Source organism: Mesocricetus auratus, unplaced genomic scaffold (genome assembly GCF_017639785.1).
Source record: "Mesocricetus auratus isolate SY011 unplaced genomic scaffold, BCM_Maur_2.0 Super-Scaffold_100004, whole genome shotgun sequence".
NCBI classification, from domain to species: domain Eukaryota; kingdom Metazoa; phylum Chordata; class Mammalia; order Rodentia; family Cricetidae; genus Mesocricetus; species Mesocricetus auratus.
The window spans coordinates 39,451,950-39,472,272 of NW_024429189.1; the positions used below are offsets into that span (position 1 = coordinate 39,451,950).

General features: G+C 42.6%; 1 long non-coding RNA gene across 2 annotated transcripts in view; it reads left to right on the top strand.

The window, feature by feature from the left end:
- The window catches only part of LOC106021953, a 32,735-nt gene extending 12,646 nt beyond the window's left edge, over positions 1-20,089 (top strand). For both annotated transcript variants that reach the window (XR_005877181.1, XR_002384886.2), the window contains exon 3: positions 19,798-20,089. This is a non-coding gene — a long non-coding RNA (uncharacterized LOC106021953). The remainder of the gene's footprint in view (positions 1-19,797) is intronic.
- The last annotated feature ends 234 nt before the right edge of the window (positions 20,090-20,323 follow it).

Here is a 20,323-nt window from a genome sequence, read left to right on the forward strand (position 1 = left end):
AATAACTGGTCACATGACTGGATAGAGTAAATAGCCTGGCTGATTTTCTCTACTTGCAAATGAGATTGATAGATTGAAATTTTACCTCTGGGGCAGCCACAGGAAACAGGTGTCCCACCATCTGTTTCCTCTTGAGTAGACTGAGGCTGCCAAGGGTTGTACACTTAGCTAAATAGAGGTCTCCAGGAGGACTTCACTTGGCCCACTTGCCAAGCGCAGGCTTCTTTTCTTCTTGCTGGTTCGTTTAATTATTTTTATTTTTTATTTTTTGAGTGTCAGTAATCAACGTCCCCAAAGAAGTCCAAACTCTTGCTTTTTTGATTCACAGCAAAGCCTGGAAGATCTCATTTATTCCCCACCTATCCAGGGCTAACCTAGCAGGGAATTCAGAATAGATGCTCAGAAAGTATTTCTTTGATAAATACAGTTGCTTTTAAGGAAACAAAGAGAAAGAAATGTCTAAACGCTAAGCCCTGAAACTTTGTGATGTCCACATCTTTAAAGGCACACAGCAGAGGACAAATGAAAAAGAATTCACATATCTAGGTAAAATTATACAACTGAAAGAGTGCTTTCTTCCATAGTGGTATTTACATCTTAATTAATTAATTAGCATTAACTAAGCCCTTACTGTAAAACCGGTGCTATTGTCTAATCTGTTTTTTTTCCCTTGAGGTAGGGTCTCATGTATCCCAGGCTAGCCTCCATTCAATTCCTAATCCCTCTGCCTCAAATCCTGATTGCTGTGATTACAGTTACTATACTTGGCAAGACTAATTTTTTATTTAAAAAATTACTGTCTATTCATTGTACAAAATAATGAGCTTTATTATGACATTTTCATGTATACATATCATGTTTTTATTACGTTCGTTCACATTCTTCCCTTACCTTTACTCTTCTTGTCTCTCCTTCCTGGTCCTTTTCTTATTCTCAGATAGTCCTCCTTTTCCCTTCATGTCTTGTTTTTTTTTTTGTTTTTGTTTTTAATCCAGAAATCCAGATGTCATCCTGTGTCTGGCTTGTCTCTCTCTCTCTCTCTCTCTCTCTCTCTCTCTCTCTCTCTCTCTCTCTCTCTCTCTCTCTCTCTCTCTCTCTCTCTCTCTCTCTCTCTCTCTCTCTCTCTCTCTCTCTCTCTCTCTCTCTCTCTCTCTCTCTCTCTCTCTCTCTCTCTCTCTCTCTCTCTCTCTCTCTCTCTCTCTCTCTCTCTCTCTCTCTCTGTTTTTCCAGACAACCAGACAGGTTGTTTTGGAACCTGTCCTGGAACTTGCTCTGTAGACCAGGCTGGCCTCGAACTCACAGAGATCCACCTGCCTCTGCCTCCCGAGTGCTGGGATTAAAGGCGTGCACCACTAATGCTGGCTGGCTTGTTTCATTTAACGTGGTGGTTTCCAATTCCATCCATTTCCCTGAAAATTACATAATGATGTACTTCTTCATAGATAAAAATACTTCATTGTGTATATGTATATATCTCACATTTTCTATCCATTTATCTGTCCATGGCTACCTAGGCTGATTTTACAACTTAGCTATTGTGAACAGAGCCATAATAAAAACAGTGGGCAGAGAGCTCTGTTGTGTGATGTGTTCAGTCTTAACATCAAATCTTGAGATGCTACTATGATAATGTTTTTATCCATCTTACAAATGGATAAAAGCAAGCTTAGGGGGACTATGTGATTTTCTTAAAGTCACAGACTAATTATACTGGAACACATGCAAACACGTGAGCTCCAAAGACAGTTTCTCTGGCACCAAGAATAGTGTTTGGCATATAGGAATGCTAAATAAATATTTGTTGAAGAGTGATCCAGAGCTGTCTGACTCCAAACCGTTTCCATGACATTACCTGCTACTCTGTAAATTAGGCTTGTAAAGAATATAGAGAAAGCAACCCACCTGAAGGGCATTTGGAAGGGACACTTGGGAAGTAGCATTTGTCTACAGCCAATAACAGTCCCGAAGTGAGGTGAGCTAGGCAGCTGCAACCCGATTGGAACTACTTCATTATGCATTGTATTTCTCTAGATCCGATCATCTAAGATGATCATGGGCCTTGAATTGTGTGCCTGTGTGTACCTCTCCCTCTTAATCTTTATCTCTCTCCATCACTCCATGTGGGGTGTGTGTGTGTGTGTGTGTGTGTGTGTGTGTGTGTGTGTGTTTGAAGCCCAAGACCTTGCACATACTGAACACACATTCTATACCACTGAGTCATATTCCCAGGATGACCTTGAACTTGAGAATGAAACCATCTGTGCATTATCTAGATAGCACATATGGTTTTTGCCAAATAGATATATAGAAAGAGACAGGACCTTTTTACATATACCAGGATGTCTTTAAACTCACTATATGGCCCATACCGACATTAACTTAGTGATCCTCTGGCCTTGGCCCTCAAAATGATGGCTTGTATCACCATCATTTTATTTTTAATCTCAAAGACAATATTTTTGCGTATCTTACTGTTAATAACAATGAGCAGCTAGGCAACTCATACCTATTTGTTAAGTATCTAACCAGGAGTGTTTCTAGGCAAGGTATACTATAAAATAACTGTAAACATATATGTATATAGATATGCATTATATGCATACAAAAGTGTACGTATTTATACAGTGTTAAAGAGACCATGTAGAAGTGACCTAGCACATCTCACACCCACGGACAACCAAACAGGCTTGCTGTCTAAAATAATGGCTTTCTTATGGTTCCATAGGCCAAGGCTAGAACTTGTGATTTCATTCCTCCCTGGCTTCCAAGATCTCCATCCTTCTTTTTCCATTAAAAGGAGACAAAGGAGAAGAGGGAGAAGAAGAAAATCAGGGCACAGGGGCACAGACCTTTAATCTCAGCAATCAGGAAACAGGCCCCAGTCTCTGAGTTTCAGGATAGCCTGGTCTATAGAGTCAGTCCTAGAACAGCCAGGACCACACTGTCTCAAACAAACAAACAAACAACAACAACAACACACACACACACACACACACACACACACACACACACACACACACACACACGCCAATCTTTTCAAAGCATCCCTTTCGGAATAACAGTAAACCAGATCCTGTTGGGAGACATTCGGCGTAGGAACCACCCATCCTAAACTCCAGGAACAGCAGAAAATTCACATAAACTATCCCTCATCTGGAAAGAAGTCACTGATCTCATCCCAACCTCCTGTGCCCAGGAAGTCCCAACAAAGGCGAGTATGTGGGGCCACTGGAGCCGCGTGCACCGGCTTTTCCCTGGCTGACACAACGGCCTGTCGTTGCCTGGATTCCTGTACTGTGTCCATGTTTTCCTTGGCGCTGGAGCGCCCTCTCAGATCCACAGTGACTCCACTTTCCAAGGAAGAAGAGCAAGCGAAATGCCCAGGGTCTGTGCTTATTTCTTGCCCCTCTCTCGTCAGCGCACTCCTGCTTTTCCCTAAACGTTTCATCTTGTAGATCGCTTATTGTTTTCTAAATATAGATGTTCTCAACCTCAGTGAAAAGACCATCTATTAAGAGCAGAACGAAGGCAAATAAGGGGCCCAGCAGGCATAGCGCAAAACAAACAGAGGGTGTACTCGGCTCTCCTTATTCTGCTGCATAAAAGAAGCCAGATAAGGCTCCTGGAAATGCGTGCTAAGTATCAAGTCGTTTTCCTGGTGTACAGCAGTGTGGCTTTGGAGATGACTAACTCAGCTCGGTAGTCACACACCTGCTTAGAAGAGGGAAAGAGGGACAAGGAGAGGGGTTCCAACTTGACCTGCTCGTCCTCCTGCACCTGCCACGACTCGAGAGCAGAATATCACGTCCCAGCTGGCCACTTGTGTTGAATTCTGAGCCCCCAAGACACCCATCGTCCTTGGAATTAAAGAATTACAAGTGGAATTTTTGCACCTGCAAACTGGGAAGAAAGAAAAAAATCATAATGCAAGAATTTGGAAGGGATCCCTTGAAACGTTTCCATCACCCTTGTCAGGCTGTGCTGTCTGTCCCTGGTGAGAGCCAGCCATGCACGTGAGCGAGGGCTCTTGAGGACCATTTAGCTTTTGCACTGAAATTAATTTTGGTTCGACAGATTAACCAAAAAGATGCTTACCGGCTGTAGGTGTGCCAAAGCCAGCACTAGGAGAAAATCTAGACAAATTTTACAGGGACGGTTAATGGCTCCTGCAAAATTAATTTAAACTGAAATAGGATAAGAACATATGGAAAGAATCAATCATTCCCCATTTTGAGTGAATATTATTTTAACATGCATAGATTTCTGAAATAATTTTCTTTCTTTCCCTTAAGGGTTGGGATGCACTAGACACCAAGTCTTTTTTGCAAAAAAGAAGGGTTCCTTCCTGCCAGGAAAGAGGAGAAATGTGTTTTATAAATCCTTTTCTTTCTGCTGCCTGAGATGTACGTCTGGGGCTCCACACACTGATAAAAAGCCCTCCTAGAAAAGGCAGCTCTGCTCATGGGATAATTATGCTTTCCTAGGGTCTGGTCACTGGCTCTGGCTTCCATTTAGAAACAGATCTGGGGCCACTTATTATGCATGTCCACATGAACCGGACGGTTTATGGAATTTAAATGTACAATGAGAAGAAACTGCAGCGGCAACAGCAACAGGGTGGAATTATAAATTATTTTCCCAAGCAGAGAGAAATGGAGAGAAATGGACTACAGTGACAAACCCCACAGCCCCATAGTCACACTCTTGTACTCCTGTTCAGCGTGCAAAGCCTTCCCCACCCATCAGCTCCCCCTCCCTACCCCCACCACTGAGAATGGACCAGGCAGGTGCACTCTTAAGAGATGGGTGTAGTGGGCAGGAGTGACATTAATGTGATTTCCTCTCTAAGAGACTTTCCTGGTAATATTTATAGTTTATTCACCTAACCTCATTTTTACCTTGTCTCAGAGAAAAATTTAAAGATGTTTTTATTTTATGTGTTGTGTTTTCCTGCATGTGTACATTTCACTGTGTGCATGCAATGTCCACAGAGGTCAGAAAGGGGTGTCAGATGCCTTGGAACTGGAGTTGCAGATGGTTGTGAATCACTGGGTGGGTGAACCCAGGTCTTCTGAAAGAACAGCCAGTGCTCCTAACTACTGAGCCATCTCTGCAGCCCTCCCAGAAAATATTTCAGATAACAGTACTGGGGAGCTGGAGAGATGACTCATCGTTTAAGAGCACTGGCTGCTCTTTCAGAGGTCCTGAGTTCAATTCCTAGCACCCACAATGGTGGCGTATAGCCATCTGTGCCCATCGCATTAGTCCTTCTTCTGCTATCCGTGAAGGCAGGCCACACACACACACACACACACACACACACACACACACACACACACACAATAAATTAATAAAAATATTAAAATATTGATAGGAGTCCCTTTCCAGAGCTGGGGAGATGGTTCAGCATGCCATGTTCCTGCTAGGCAAGCCTGCTGACCCTAGTCCCATCCCGGGAACCAACACTGCAAAAGCTGGCCTTTGACCTCCACGTGTACATGACAGCACACACATGCTCCCAAACCCACCACACACTCAATAGCAGCAACATTATAAAGTCCTCCCCACATCATTCAGAGATTGACCTAGCAGCTTATAATTATTCATTTGTTATTTGACGACTGTAGATAAAGATTGTGTTCTGTGGTTGTACCGTTCTAGGCACAGACTAAAAGATGACGCTGTGTGGGGAGAAATGGGTAAATGAACCCCTACATGTAATATAGCCATGCTATTTCTGCAAAACAGTCTAGCGGTCTTTCCCCCTTTTAAAATGAATGCTTTTTATTATTTTATTTTTGTGTATTAATATTTTCTTTTGAGCACAGATTGACTTCAAATTTTCTATGAAGTCTTGAACCCTTGATCCTTCTGTCTCCCAAGCACTGGAATTACAGGTATGCACTACCACACCATGCTGGGCATTGAACCCAGTACCTGGTGTGCGCTAGGCAAACAACCTACTAAGTGAAGTTCACCTCCCATCCATGCCCCCTCTCTTTTCAGCTTGGATTTGTTGCCATGTGTACACACGCCTATTATGTGCCAGACATTAGTCTAAGAACTGTTAATACAAACTAGGATACAAAAATCCAAAGAAGAATTTCAAAACAACATCCCACAACTCTGGGGACAACAGGATTGAAACCAGAAAGACATCTATTTGTAGTATTGGGGCCAGTGGAGAAGTAGCAAAGTAGTGAGAGAATTGAAAGAAATAAAAAAGTATCCCTATGAGGCTGGGAAGACACGCCGAGAGTTTTGCGGAGAGCAGAGGAACCAGGGTTGGGGTGTGAGCCCAGTGATGATCTGTTTCAGCCTCCCTCAGGCTAGTCTTACAACTATGCCCTCTATCCCCAGCACTCACTGTCTGTGGAGCAGGGGTCTGGCGGGTAGTTAGTTCCAGACTCCAGTCTACGGGGTTCGGACATCAACTGTACAAAATCTGCAAAGTGGATGATGTGGAAATGGCTCTGTAACTAAGAAACGCGGTGTGAGCGAGTCAGAGAGAAGGGCGAGTCCTCAAGGAGAACTGCGGACAGCTGGGTAAAAGGATCGGGCAGGGCAGCCAGAAGGGCGACGCTTCAGTCTTGCTGGACAGAATCTCAATTGCATCCTCAGCCAATGTCTGTGGCCGTTAGTCTACCTACTCCGTTGCCAAGCTAATTCCAACCAGGCGGTGGCTGCCTTCAAACCTCTGCCTCGCCCAGAAGCAGACTTCGGCAAGCATAACTTAGTCAGTGAACTGACGTGAGGAGGGAGTAGAAGAAAGACGAACAGTCTGCGCTCCAAGCATATGAGGCCTTGCCTATACGCTCTGAACTTTCCTTTTCTCTCATCAAAACATTTCCATATTTCCCTTTTGATTTCTCCTTTGACCCATTGCTCAACTGGGAGTGTGCTGCTTAATTTCCCCAATACTTGTGTTTCCCAGATTTTCCACAGAGAAAGGACAATGTTAAAATGTCTCAGTTTGGGAGGCCCCACATGAACCCCGGTTGGAGAGAGCAGAAGGACACAGGGTGGGGAAGCAGTTTCCCAGGGAGTGCTCAGAATGAGGTCGTATCTGTGAGCCCCTCGCCACACCCCTCAGAGGAACAGATGTTTCTTCTATTTGTGGGACATCTACACACAGTCTCAGATCTGGGAAAGTGCGACATGTAGCAGAAGTGATACTCTCTTAGATAAAAAGCTAGACAATCATTCTGCTTTTTTAGGGGGCGTCCGGGAGCTCTTTGGCCAGTTTCTTCATCTCCCTAGGTCTCAGTCCTCACCTATAAAATAAGGATGATAGTCACACCTGCTTCAGAAGGTTATTGCAATAACTGTGATAATTCCTAGCAGACACAGCACCACAGAAAGATTCTTTTATTTTGAGACAGGATCTGTATTCAAGACTTTCTTCTAGCCTGATGATTGTGCATGCCTTTAATCCCAGCACTCGGGAGGCTGAGGCAGGTGGATCTCTGTGAGTTCAAGGCCAGCCTGGTCTACAAGCCTACATAGAGAACCCTGTTGTTGTTTTTTGTTTGTTTTTAAAGACTTTCTTCTTGTTCTGACAAGACACTTGACTAAAGTGACGTAAGCAAGGAATGGTTTGACTCAGTCTGAGGTTCAGTCCACAGGGCAGGAGGGCATGGCAGCACAGTTGCTCTGGCTGCGGTAGCTGGAGCATAAGGCAGCCGGTCCCCTTGCATCTGCAAAAGTAGAGGGATGCGAATACGTGTCTTCAGCTCACATTCTCTTTATTCTGTCTAGGACGTGAGCTTACGGGATGGTGCCGCCCACAGTCAGGGTGAATCTTCTCTTCTCAGTCACACCTCTCTGGAAACACCTTATAGGCAGGCCAGAAATGTGTCTCCTAGGTGATTCTAAATCTTGTTGACTATCAAAATGAGCCATTACTGAGTCTCACTAGGTGGCCCAGGCTGGCCTTGAACTTGTGATTTTCCTACTTCAACCCCTGAGTGTTGGTTTAATATGGGAAGATTTTAGTAAATGTCAGGCAGGATTCTTACTAACACCCTGGGGCCTAGGATCTGGAGCTTTAAATATCAACTCTGCTACAAACCCCCAGCACTTCCTGGGTTTGAACGATGACTCTCCCCTGGAACAACCTGGTGGCTTTGGCTGGTCCCTTAGTCTCTCCGAATCCCTGCACCTGCATCTCAGTGTCCATGTCTCTCCAAGAGGATTGAGGGCTGACGTGAGTGGATGAACTCACATAAAACACTTCCAATAGTCACACATTCCTGCTACACTCACAGAAGTTAAATTCTTGTTAGCCTTGGAGAGAGAGGAAACCCAATAAAAGACAGTTTAGCAGAAGCAGCTATAAGTTGTGATCGGTGCTAGGAAGGTGATGAAATAAAGCTAAGGAGAGAGAGAGCATTGGCGTTTCATTCAGGGGTGGTCAGGTAAAGCCTTTCCCAAGAAGGAGGAATCGGAGCTGAGAGCTGAAGGGCTACGAAGAACTGAGACACACTTTGTTTTCTTTTGGTGTTTTGAAACAAGGTTTCTCTGTGTAACAGCCCTGGCTGTCCTGGAACTCGCTCTGTAGACCAGGCTGGCCTCAAACTCACAGAGATCTGCCTGCCTCTGCCTCCTGAGCACTGGGACTAAAGGATTGTGCCACTACCACCCAGTACACTTTGTTTTCAACTTGGCCAAAGATGAATGGAAAAGCCTTCCTGGCAGAGGGAACAGCAGATACAAATGTCCAGAAGCAATTTCAGATGGAATTCCTAACAACTCCAGCAACAGCAGAGCTGCCGACCGCGAAGGTGTCGTGTTTGCATGGGCTTGACAAAGCTGATACCAGATGATGAGACACAGTACATGTACTAAATGTATGTAACAGAACTTGCACACGCTAGGCAAATGCTTTACCACAGAGCTACACAATAGTCCAGACAGAAACAATCTAACAGGGAACAGATTTATTTTGATATATGGTTACAGAGGTCTCAGTAGAGGTCATGTGGCCCTAGTGTTTCAGGTCCTCCGGTGACACATAGCATCTTGGTGGGGGGGGCATAGTAGGCATGCTGTTTATCACATGGCAGACAGGAAACAGAGAGTGCTGGAGTTCTAGGAAACATGACATAGCTTTCCAGGGAGTGCCCCAGTGACCTATTTCCTTCAACAAGGCTCCACCTTCTGATTTCCATCACCTCCCACAATGCCATCATATTGTGAACCTATCCATTAATTGGTCAATTGATATTTGTATATATAATCATGTATATTTATATATGTTACATATAAAAATGTTTAAAGCATGGAAGCAACTGAACATCAACTTGTGCTGCAGGTAAATCTGACTTTGTGAGTCTCAAAATAGGAGTGAGTGCCTGCTACCTTTTCTAGACGTTGATTTTAATATCTTAAGCATGTCATTTATTAGGAAGCCTTACATCCGATCAATATTTTAAAACTATCCAAGTCTATTAGTGTCCACTTATATGGATTGCAGATATTGTGGATATTAAACAACTATAGCATACAACCAGGAACCCTAAGGATACAACTGCTTGGTGAGGATTGGGTCTACCAGCTGGGGACCAAGCCTTTTGGGGAACCTTTCATTTCCAAACTATAACATTGCCATGTAATTGGCCTGGGATTTTTTTTTCTCTAAAGATTCTCAGATAAAAAATTGTCTTGAGTCTCAGAAGAGACTTTGGACTTTGGGCTTTTGAATAATATTAGACCTCATAGTGGGATCAAGATGCATGATGTGAAAAACACAAAAAATAAATAAAAGAAAGTTAAAAAAAGAAAGAACTCTTAGGATTTTTAGAACTTGTTCCGGCCTGCCTTCCATGCCCTGCTCGGAGCCTCCTGAGGCTTCGGGCCTGCACACAGGGGAACCTGTCCTGGAGGAACAGCCCATCCAGAGTCTGCCAACGACGTGGTACTAGTCCCACTCCCACCCATGGGAAGAGGAGAGCCATCTTGGACCTGCTTGCACCCACCGGAAGAGAATCTTAGCCCTGTACCCACCAGGAGAGGGAGAGGCCCAACAGCACCCACTGGAAGAAGAGATGGGAAGATGACATTGTTAACAACACAGTCAACAACAGAAAGATCAATATTATGCCACCAGAGTCTAGGGGCTCCACACCAGCAAGACCTGAACATCCCAACACAGATGAAGCAGAAGAGAATTAACCTAAAAACAACTTTATGAAGATGACAAAGACCCTCAAAGAGGTAATGAGAAAAATCCCTTAAAGAAATGGAAGAAAAAAAAACAAACAAAAAATTCAAGAAATGGAGGAAAAGACAAACCAAAAATTGCAAGAAATAATTCAAATGGTGAAAGGTTTGAAAGCTGAAATAGAAATAATAAAAAACACACAGTCTGAGGGAATGCTGGAAATAGAAAAGTTAGGTAAGCAATCAGGAACTACAGATGTAACTATAACCAAAAGAATACAAGAGATGGAAGAAAGAACCTCAGGTGTTGAAGATACTCTAGGAGAAATAGATTCATTGACCAAAGAAAATATTTTTTAAAGATTTATTTATTTATTACATATACAGTGTTCTGCCTACATGCCAGAAGAGGACACCAGATTGAATTGTAGATGGTTGTGAGCCACCATGTGGTTGCTGGGAATTGAACTCAGGACCCCTGGAAGAGCAGTCAGTGCTCTTAACCTCTGAGCCATCTCTCTGGCCCCGACCAAAGAAAATCTTAAGTCCAACAAATCCCTAATACAAAATATCCAGGAAATATGGGACACCGTGAAAAGACCAAACCAAAGAATAATAGGTATAGAAGAAGGTGAAGAAAACTACCTCAAAGGAGCAGAAAACATATTCAACAAAATCATAGAAGAAAACTTTCCTAACCTAAAGAAAGACATCCCAATGAAAGTACAAGTAGCTTACAGAAAACCAAATAGAATAGACCACAAAAAACTCCCCTTGCCACATAATAATCAAAACACCAAACAGCCAGGCGTTGGTGGCACACACCTTTAATCCCAGCACTGGGGAGGCAGAGGTAGGCTGATCTCTGAGTTCGAGGCCAGCCTGGTCTACAAAACGAGTTCCAGGACAATCTCCAAAACAACACAGAGGAACTCTGTCTTGGGAAAAAAAACAAAAAAACAAAACAAAACAAAAAAACAAACAACAAACAAAAAAAAACCCACCAAACATACAGAATAAAGAAAGAATATTAAGAGCAGCTAAGGAAAAAGGTGAAGTAACATATAAAGGCAAATCTATCAGAATTACACCTGACGTCTCCTTGGAAACTCTGAAAGCCAGAAGGTCCTGGATAGATATTCTACCAACACTAAGAGACCATGGATGGCGTCCCAGACTACCATACCCAGCAAAGCTTTCAATCATAGATGGAGAAAACAAGATATTCCATGACAAAACCAGATTTAAACAATACATATCCACTAATCCAGCCCTACCGAAAGTTATGGAAGGAAAACTCCAACCCAAGGAAGTTAACTACAACCAGAGAGACATAAGCAATAGATAATCCCACTTTACCAACAGCCAAAAGAAAAAAAAGGGGGGGGGGATCCACACACAATACAACCACCACCAACAAATCCAAAGCAAACAAGAATTAACAATAAATGGTAATTAAGAGCCCTCAATATTAATGGTCTTAACTCGTCTATAAAAAAGGCCAACAGAATGGATACCAAGACAGAATACATCCTTCTGCTGCATACAAGAAACACACCTCAACTTCAAAGACAGACATTACCTCAGAGTTAAGGTTTGGGAAAAGATTTTCCAATCAAATGGACCCAAGAAACAAGCGGGGGTAGCAATCCTACAAATTAGATTTTAAAATCAATCAAAAGAGATGAAGAAGGTCACTTCATATTCATCACAGGAGAAATCCATCAAAATGGAGTCTCAATTCTGAATATCTATGTCCCAAATACAAAGGCAAAGGCATCCACATTCTTAAAAGAAACATTACTAAAACTCAAATCACACATAAAACCTCACACACTTATTATGGGAGACTTCAACACTCCACTCTCACCACTATATAGGGCCACCAGACAGAAACTTAACAAAGAAACAAAGGAACTAACAGAAGTTATGACCCAATTGGATCTAATAGACATTTATAGAACTTTCCATCCAAACAAAAAAGAATATACTTTCTTCTCAGTGACACATGGAACCTTCTCTAAAATTGACCACATACTTGGCAATAGGTACAGAAAATTTGGAACATGCAAATTAACAAAATAAGAAATGAAAAGGGGGACATAACAACAGACACCGAGGAAATCTAGAGAATCTTCAGATCATACTTTGAAAACTGGTACTCCAAAATATTTGAAAATTTAAAGGAAATGAACAATTTTCTGGATAGATATCACTTACCAAAATTATATCAAGAACAGATAAAGAATTTAAATAGACTTATATCCCCTAATGAAATAGAAGCAGTCATCATCAAATTCTCCCAACCAAAAAAAGCCCAGGGCCAGATGGTTTCAGTGCAGAATTCTACCAGAAATCCAAAGAACAGCTTATACCAATTCTCCTCAAAGTGTTCCACATAATAGAAGCAGAAGGATCATTGCTAAACTCATTTTATGAGGCTACAATTACCTTGATACCCAAGTCACACAAAGACACAACTAAGAAAGAGAACTACAGACCAATATTTCTCATGAACACTGATGTAAAAATACTCAATAAAATACTGGCAAATCGAATCTAAGAACACATCAGAAAAATCATCCACCATGATCAAGTAGGCTTCATCCCAGGGGTACAGGGATGGTTCAACATAGGAAAATCCATCAATGTAATCCACCAATAAACAAACTGAAAAAAAAAACTACACATGATTATCTCACTAGGTGCTGAAAAGGCCTTTGACAAAATCCAACACCCCTTCACGATAAAAGTCTTGGAGAGATCAGGGATAACAGGAACATACCTAAACATAATAAAAGCAATATAGAGCAAACCAACAGCCAACATCAAACTAAATGGAGAGAAACTCAATGTGATTCCTCTAAAATCAGGAACAAGAAAAGGCTGTCCACTCTCTCCATATCTCTTCAATATATACTTGAAGTTTTAGCTAGAGCAATAAGACAACAAAAGGAGATCAAGGGGATGCAAATTGGAAAAGAAGAAATCAAACTTTTACTATTTGCAAATGATATGATAGTTTACATAAGTGACCTGAAATACTCTACTAGGGAACTCCCAACAGCTGACAAACACCTTCAGCAAAGTGGCAAGGTACAAGATTAACTCAAAACAGTCAGTAGCTCTACTATATACAGATGATAAATGGACTGAGAAAGAAATCAGAGAAACATCACCCTTTACAATTGCCACAAACAACATAAAATATCTTGGGGTAATGTTAACCAAATAAGTGAAAGACCTGTATAACAAGAACTTTGAGTCTTTAAGAAAGAAATTAAAGAAAATACCAGAAAATGGAATGATCTCCCATGCTCTTGAACAGGTAGAATCAACATAGTAAAAATGGCAATCTTGCCAAAAGCAATCTACACATTCAATGCAATCCCCATCAAAATCCCAGCACAATTCTTCACAGACCTTGAAAGAACAATTCTCAACTTTATATGGAAAAGCAAAAGACCCAGGATAGCCTAAACAACCTTGTACAATAAAGGAACTTCCAGAGGCATCACCAACCCTGACTTCAAACTCTATTAAAAAGCTATAGTCCTAAAAACAGCTTGGTATTGGCACAAAAATAGACAGGTAGACCAATGGAATTGAATTGAAAACCCTGATATTGATCCACACACCTACAAACACCTGATTTTTTGACAAAGAAGCTAAAATTATACAATGGAAAAAAGAAAGCATCTTCAACAAATGGTGCTGGCATAACTGGATTCTGGCATGTAGAAGACTGCAGATACATCCATACCTATCGTCATGCACAAAACTTAAGTCCAAATGGATCAAAGACTTCAACATAAATCCAGTCATACTGAACCTCTTAGAAGAGAAAGTGGGAGGTACCCTTGAACAAATTGGTACAGGAGACCACTATCTGAACATAACACCAGTAGCATAGACACTGAGATCGACAATTAATAAATGGGACCTCCTGAAACTGAGAAGTTTCTGTAAGGCAAAGGACACAGTCAACAAGGCAAAACGGCAGCCCACAGAATGGGAAAAGATCTTCATCAATCCTACATCTGACAGAGGGCTGATTTCCAAAATATACAAAGAACTCAAGAAGCTAGTCACCAAAACACAAAATAATCCAATTTAAAAAATGGGGTACAGAACTAAACAGAGAATTTTCAATCTAAAATGGCTGAAAGACCACATAGATGCCCCTCACCTGAAGAATGGATAGAGAAAATGTGGTACATTTACACAATGGAGTACTACTCAGCAGAAAAAAACAATGGAATCTTGAAATTCGCAAGCAAAAGGATGGAATTAGAAGAAATCTTGAGTGAGCTAATCCAATCACAAAAAGACAAACATGGTATGTACTCACTCATATATGGATTTTAGACATAGAGCAAAGGATTATCAGCCTACAATCCATACAGCCAGAGAAGCTAGGAAACAAAGAGGACCCTAAGACATGGGCCCCTGGAGAAGGGGAAAGGGAAAAAATCTCCTGAGCTAATTGGAAGCATGGGAGGAAAGGAGAGGGAGGTAAACACTGAGCCTAACTCCTGGAATCCAGTTGCAGAGAGGGAGTAGTGATGAGCAAAGGATTCAAAACCAGGCAGGAGAAACCCATAGAAACAGCTGACCTGAACAAGGGGGATCTCATGAACTGATAGCTGGGAAACCAGCATAGAACTGATTCAGGCCCCCTGAACATGAGTGTCAGTTAGAAGGCCTGGACAATCTGTTGGGCTTCTGGTAGTGGATCAGTATTTATCTCTAGTGTACAAATAGACTTTGGGAGTCCATTCCACATAAAGGGATACTCTCTCAGCCTAGAAACAAGGGGGAGGGTCTGGGCCCTGCTCCAAATTATATGCAAGACTTGAAGATCCCCAATAGAAGGCCTCACCCTTCCTGGGGAGCAGAAAGGGGATGGGATAGGGGAATCAGAGGGAGGCAGGGGAGGAAGGGAGGGAACTGGGATTGACATGTAAAAAATAAAAGCTTGTTTCTAATTTAAATAAAAAACAAACAAAAAAAGATTTTGAGAACTCTAAAAGAAGTTTGCATTATGAGATTGATGTGGGCATTTGAGGACAGGGGGTAGACTGTTATGGTCAAAAGGAACATGTTTGGGTGTCAAGGAGTTGACAAGAAGTAGACTTATGATGTTTACTTTTCACTGTTAATTTGATTTGGAATCACTTAGGAGACTCACTTCCAGGTGTTTTTCCACACTGGGAGAGTGTTTTCAGGGAGGTTTAACTGGAGAGGAAAAATGCACTCTGAATGTGCGTGCCACCATCCCGCTGACTCCGGCCCCAGGTGGACTGAAAATGGAAAATGGAAAAATGAGATGAGCATCAGTGTAGGTCTCTCTGCCTGGCTGCAGACACAACGTGACAAGATGACTTGCTCCGTTGTCACCACAGTGCTCTCCAAATGTGAGCCAAAACAAGCCCTTCTTTTCCTCAATTGCCTTTGAACAGGAATTTTGTCATAACAACAAGAAAAGTAACTAATACAGCTAAAATATTATCACTTCCACGCATGATCATTATCTTCATTTTGTCTTAATTGTCAACATGATACAGCCCAGGGCCTTCAGGAAGGAGAAGCCTCAATTGAGGACTTGCCTAGATCAAGTTGGTCTGTGAGATGTCTATGAGAGAGGGTCTTGATTTTTAATTGATGCAGGAGAGTCCACTGTGGGCAGCACCATCCCTCAGGCAGCGGTCCTGGGCTATATAGAAAAGCTAGCTGAACATGAGCCAAGGACTGAGCCAGCAGGCAACAGTCTTCCATGATTTCCTGCTTTAAGCTCCCGCTTTGAGTTCCTGCCCCAATTTCCATCAATGTTGAATTATGACCTGGAAGTGTAAGCCAAACCCTTCCCAGCCCCCAAGTTGTTTTTGGTTAAAGTCTTTTATCACAGCAACAGAAATCAAACTAAAGCAACCATAAAAACCCATTGAGCTGGTTGGTGGCTCCCGCAGTGGCCTGTGTAGTTCTAGATGCTGTATTAAGGCTAAGGTGATGAAGGATACTGTTCATACCACCATGGAGTTGGTGACCCAGCAAGAGAGACAGACAAGCAATCCACCATGAAACAACACGGAAAATGCACAATCAGGGTTTGTTGTGGTTTGAATGCAAGCTGTCCTCCATAGCCATGTGTTTGGACACTTGGTACCCAGCTGATGTTGCTGTCTGGGAGAGCTGTAGAACCTTTAGGACAGGAACCTTGCTGGAGGAAGTGGCTCACTAGGGGTGGGCCTTGAGATTTAATCACCTGGCATTACTTCCTGTTTACCCCTGCTTCCTGACCGATGATACCTCGTGACCAGCTTTTCTCCCCCATCTGTTACCATGCCTTCCCCATCATGATGACTGCCTGTCCTCCAACTAAACCAAAAGAAACCTTGCCCCCTTCTGTAACATCTTGTAAGATGTTTGCCCATTGCAACAAGAAAAGTAACCAACACTGCGCTATCTTCAAGATGTTACAGGAAGAGAGCATCTTCTGTTGGTGGAGTTGAAAGCTCTTTGCCTGATGGAAGGTAACAGTGACCATGGGTTGGCTTAGTTGGCACAGATTCCTAGGCACAAAAGTCCAGCCTTGTTTTCCCCGTTGCATCTGCCTTCTTTGCTATTCGATAAGCATTGTTACTGGATAGATACTAAAGCCTATTGTTCCTTTGGTGGCACTCTAGCTGATGTTTGTCATTTTCTCTCAGATGAGCCCCAGTTTTTCTTGTGACCTTGAGGATGTAGGAACCAGCATCAATACCCCATAGTTTGTTTCCATCCTATGAGTTGTTTTGTTTGTTTTGTTTTTTATTTTTTGTTTTTCGAGACAGAGTTTCTCTGTCGCTTTGGAGGTTATCCTGGAACTCGCTCTGTAGACCAGGCTGGCCTCAAATTCACAGAGATCCACCTGCCTCTGCCTCCTTAGTGCTGGGATTAAATATGTGCTCCACCATCTCTGGCTGCTAGTGGGGGTTTTTAAGGTTACACAGCATCAAGAAGAGATAAAAGGAGCCAGAGAAGAAGCATGGACTTAATTCAGACAAGCATTCTGGTGCCCTGCTGTAAGTGGAGAATTCTGGATTTCCAGAAGGCTGGAGCACTGTGGCTAGCTCTTTCCATCCTTTGTCTGTAGTCATCAGATGCTACACCCTGTAGCCGTATTTTCCTTGTCTCCTTTCTAAATCAGCCATAAATCATTGTCAATGCTGAGATTTCCACAAAAATTCCCTGTGGTTTCTCTTCGTCTGGCACTCCGACTCTCACGTTGGGTTCCCACTGGCAATAATGTCGGCATCTGCTCTCTTTCCCCGCACTGTTTGCAAATGCTTTGAGATCAAGTCCTTGATCACTACTCCAAAGTTCAACTTCTGCTCTCTCGGAGCCAAAACACACACTGCATTATCCAGTTTAAATAGTTTCCGATCCTCGTCTGGGTGGCAGGCTTCATCAGCTCCCCCTCATTGGCATTCTCCTCCGTCATTGCTCTTAATCCTCACTGGAGGGGAGATTAACTCTGGTCTTGAAGCGTGCGAACAACCGTTCCCTGCTTCATTCCCTTGCACCCACGATATCGTGGACTTGGTTTACAGACTCTCAAAGGCAAGTTATTGGAGCCCATCTGTTTGGTTTTCCACCCTTGGCCTAAGGTGTGTACAAAAGCTTCTGTGGAAGAGCATTTTCTGTAGGTTAGTTTCTTCTCTCTGGCTTGAAGCATGCATGGTTTTCATGTTTGAAATGTGTGTGCGGTTTGGTGTTGGTTTGGGATTTCTAAGTGCAAGTACACATGCCTTTGGGTTCGCTTGGTTTTGTTTACATACTCTCCTGAACCACTTATCTGGACATTTCTTCAGTAGAGCTGGGAATGCCATTCTGAGCACCGTCAGACAGTGACATTTTTACAAGTGGTCCTTTGGGCATAGACACTGTTTCTGGTCTCGTGAGAAATACACGCTTATATGCTTATATGTCAGTATACTCATGCAAAGCTAGTACAGAAATTAATAGGGAAATACGCCTGGTCAAACCCAACAGCCCACAGGAATCACATCTACACCATCAGGAAAGCTCTCCTCAGGTTTTCAAAGATACGTTCACATTTATATGAACATCAGAGGGAATCACAAATTCAAATGAAACTCACTAATATTCTCACGCTACAGACAGTAACATTTGGAAGGTGCCCCTGTATCATTTGCTACCCTGTTTTGAGGCAGGACTATCATCATCTTGTTTACAGAAGGGAGCCTCAGTGACTCATTCAGGGGTTCACAGTCAGCTTAGGGAAAGGGTACAGCCAGACAGTTCACAGAAGAGAAAACTCAATCGCAGATAGAAAAATGTTCAAGACTTCTAGTAATCAAATAAACATAAATTAAGTCCTTAGGTATCATTCTGTCCTATATGTGGTGGGGCGGGAGTGGGGAGGGGTGGGGGAGGGCCACTCTTTCAGCAGCAAAGTCAGGCAGTGGAAGCTTTCTGGAAAGCCTTTGTTAAACTTAGGAATAACAACTTCCCTTTAGCCCAGGAATCACATCAGGAATTTCTTCCTAGAAATTAAACAAACAAAAAAAAAGTATTTCTTAGTTATTCAAAAGAATGGTCCAGATGTAGCAGGGCTGGTGGAAGTGGGAAATGGAGGTATTCTAAAGAGACATTTGTGTCCGCCAGTTGTTCAGACTGTTAAAACAATACCCGACCCCAAATGGGAATTTCCTGAGAAATCTCATGCTCTGAGAAGGAAAAGGGACCAGACAGGGGCATATGTCTCCTGGAAGGAGATTTTTACACAGTTCTAACAACTTGTGGAACCACCTTACAGAATGAGACCCAAGCCCAGGCAAGCAGAAGTCCACGGTGGGCGGGACCACACCATGACCTCGACCTCTCTGACTATATGTCCTTGGCCTCCCACTTAAACTTTGATTTTCCTTCAGGGCCCCAAATGTGGACTTCAGGGCATCACTGGATCTCACTGCCCCTCTTCCCAATGTGGCCACATGGAATAAATCTCCTTTTCCTGCTTTTTTGTTTGTTTGTTTGTTTAATTTGACTCTTATAGTTGGGCTCATTGAGGATGGGTGTCTGAACCTGACTTGGGGCAAAGGTTGTGACCCCCAAGGTTGGTAACAAAAAGGACTAAAAATTTGCTGCTGCATCCTTTATGTTATCAAACAAAGAGCAATCTACAATTCCAAATACAGGCAATATGTTAATAAACTACACAACATCAATGAGCTAGAATACTACATGAGACCCACCTGAGTGCTGAGACCATAATTATGAGTGATAATAAAAGCATTAAAAAAAACTATGCAATGGCAAGTGAACAAGTGTGGACATAAAATTGTGCCTGCTTTATGATCATAACTATGTATTATTATACATATACAAGGATCAGCATGGGTCATAAAATGACAATTCCCGAGTGTCAGATGGCAGGGTGCTGACTCTGTTTCTTCCCATTTGGGTTTCGTTGTTTTCCACATGTTGTAAAATCAAGAGTGGGGACAAAATAGAAAATGCTGTTCTTATCTCTTGGTAATATATAATTTCTCTGATAAGTCATAGAATCTTTGGGTTTTTTGTTTATTTTGTCTTTAACTTCATGTGTATGGGTATTTTGCCTGTTTGCAGTGCCCTTGCAAGCCAACAGAAGATGCTGGATCCCCAGGGATTGGATTTACAGAAGCTTGTGAGCTACCAAGTAGGTGCTGGGAATTGAACCCAAGTCTTCTGGAAGAAGAGCCAGTGCAACCACTGTTAACTCTTCAGCCCCTCAAAATCTTTGACTTTGGGAGCTGGAAGAGATTTTTTAGGCCTTGGTATAGCTTTCTGGTTGTACAATCAACACTTGGAGGTGTTGACAGATTTTTCTGTCCAGCCCAGTCCCACCAACCCTCAGCTCAAATAAACACACAGAGGCTTACATTAATCATAAACTGTTTGACTGATAGTTCAGGCTTCTTACTGGCTATCTCTCTCTTAATTATGAACCCATAGCTACTAATCTATGTATTTCCACATGGTCTCGGGCTTACCGGTGATGCCTGGTTCCCTTTCTTCCTCAGCAGCTACATGGTGTCTCTCTTGACTCACTCTGCCTTTCTTTTCCCAGAATTCTCCTCATCTGGTAGCCCCACCTATACTTCCTGCTGGCTAC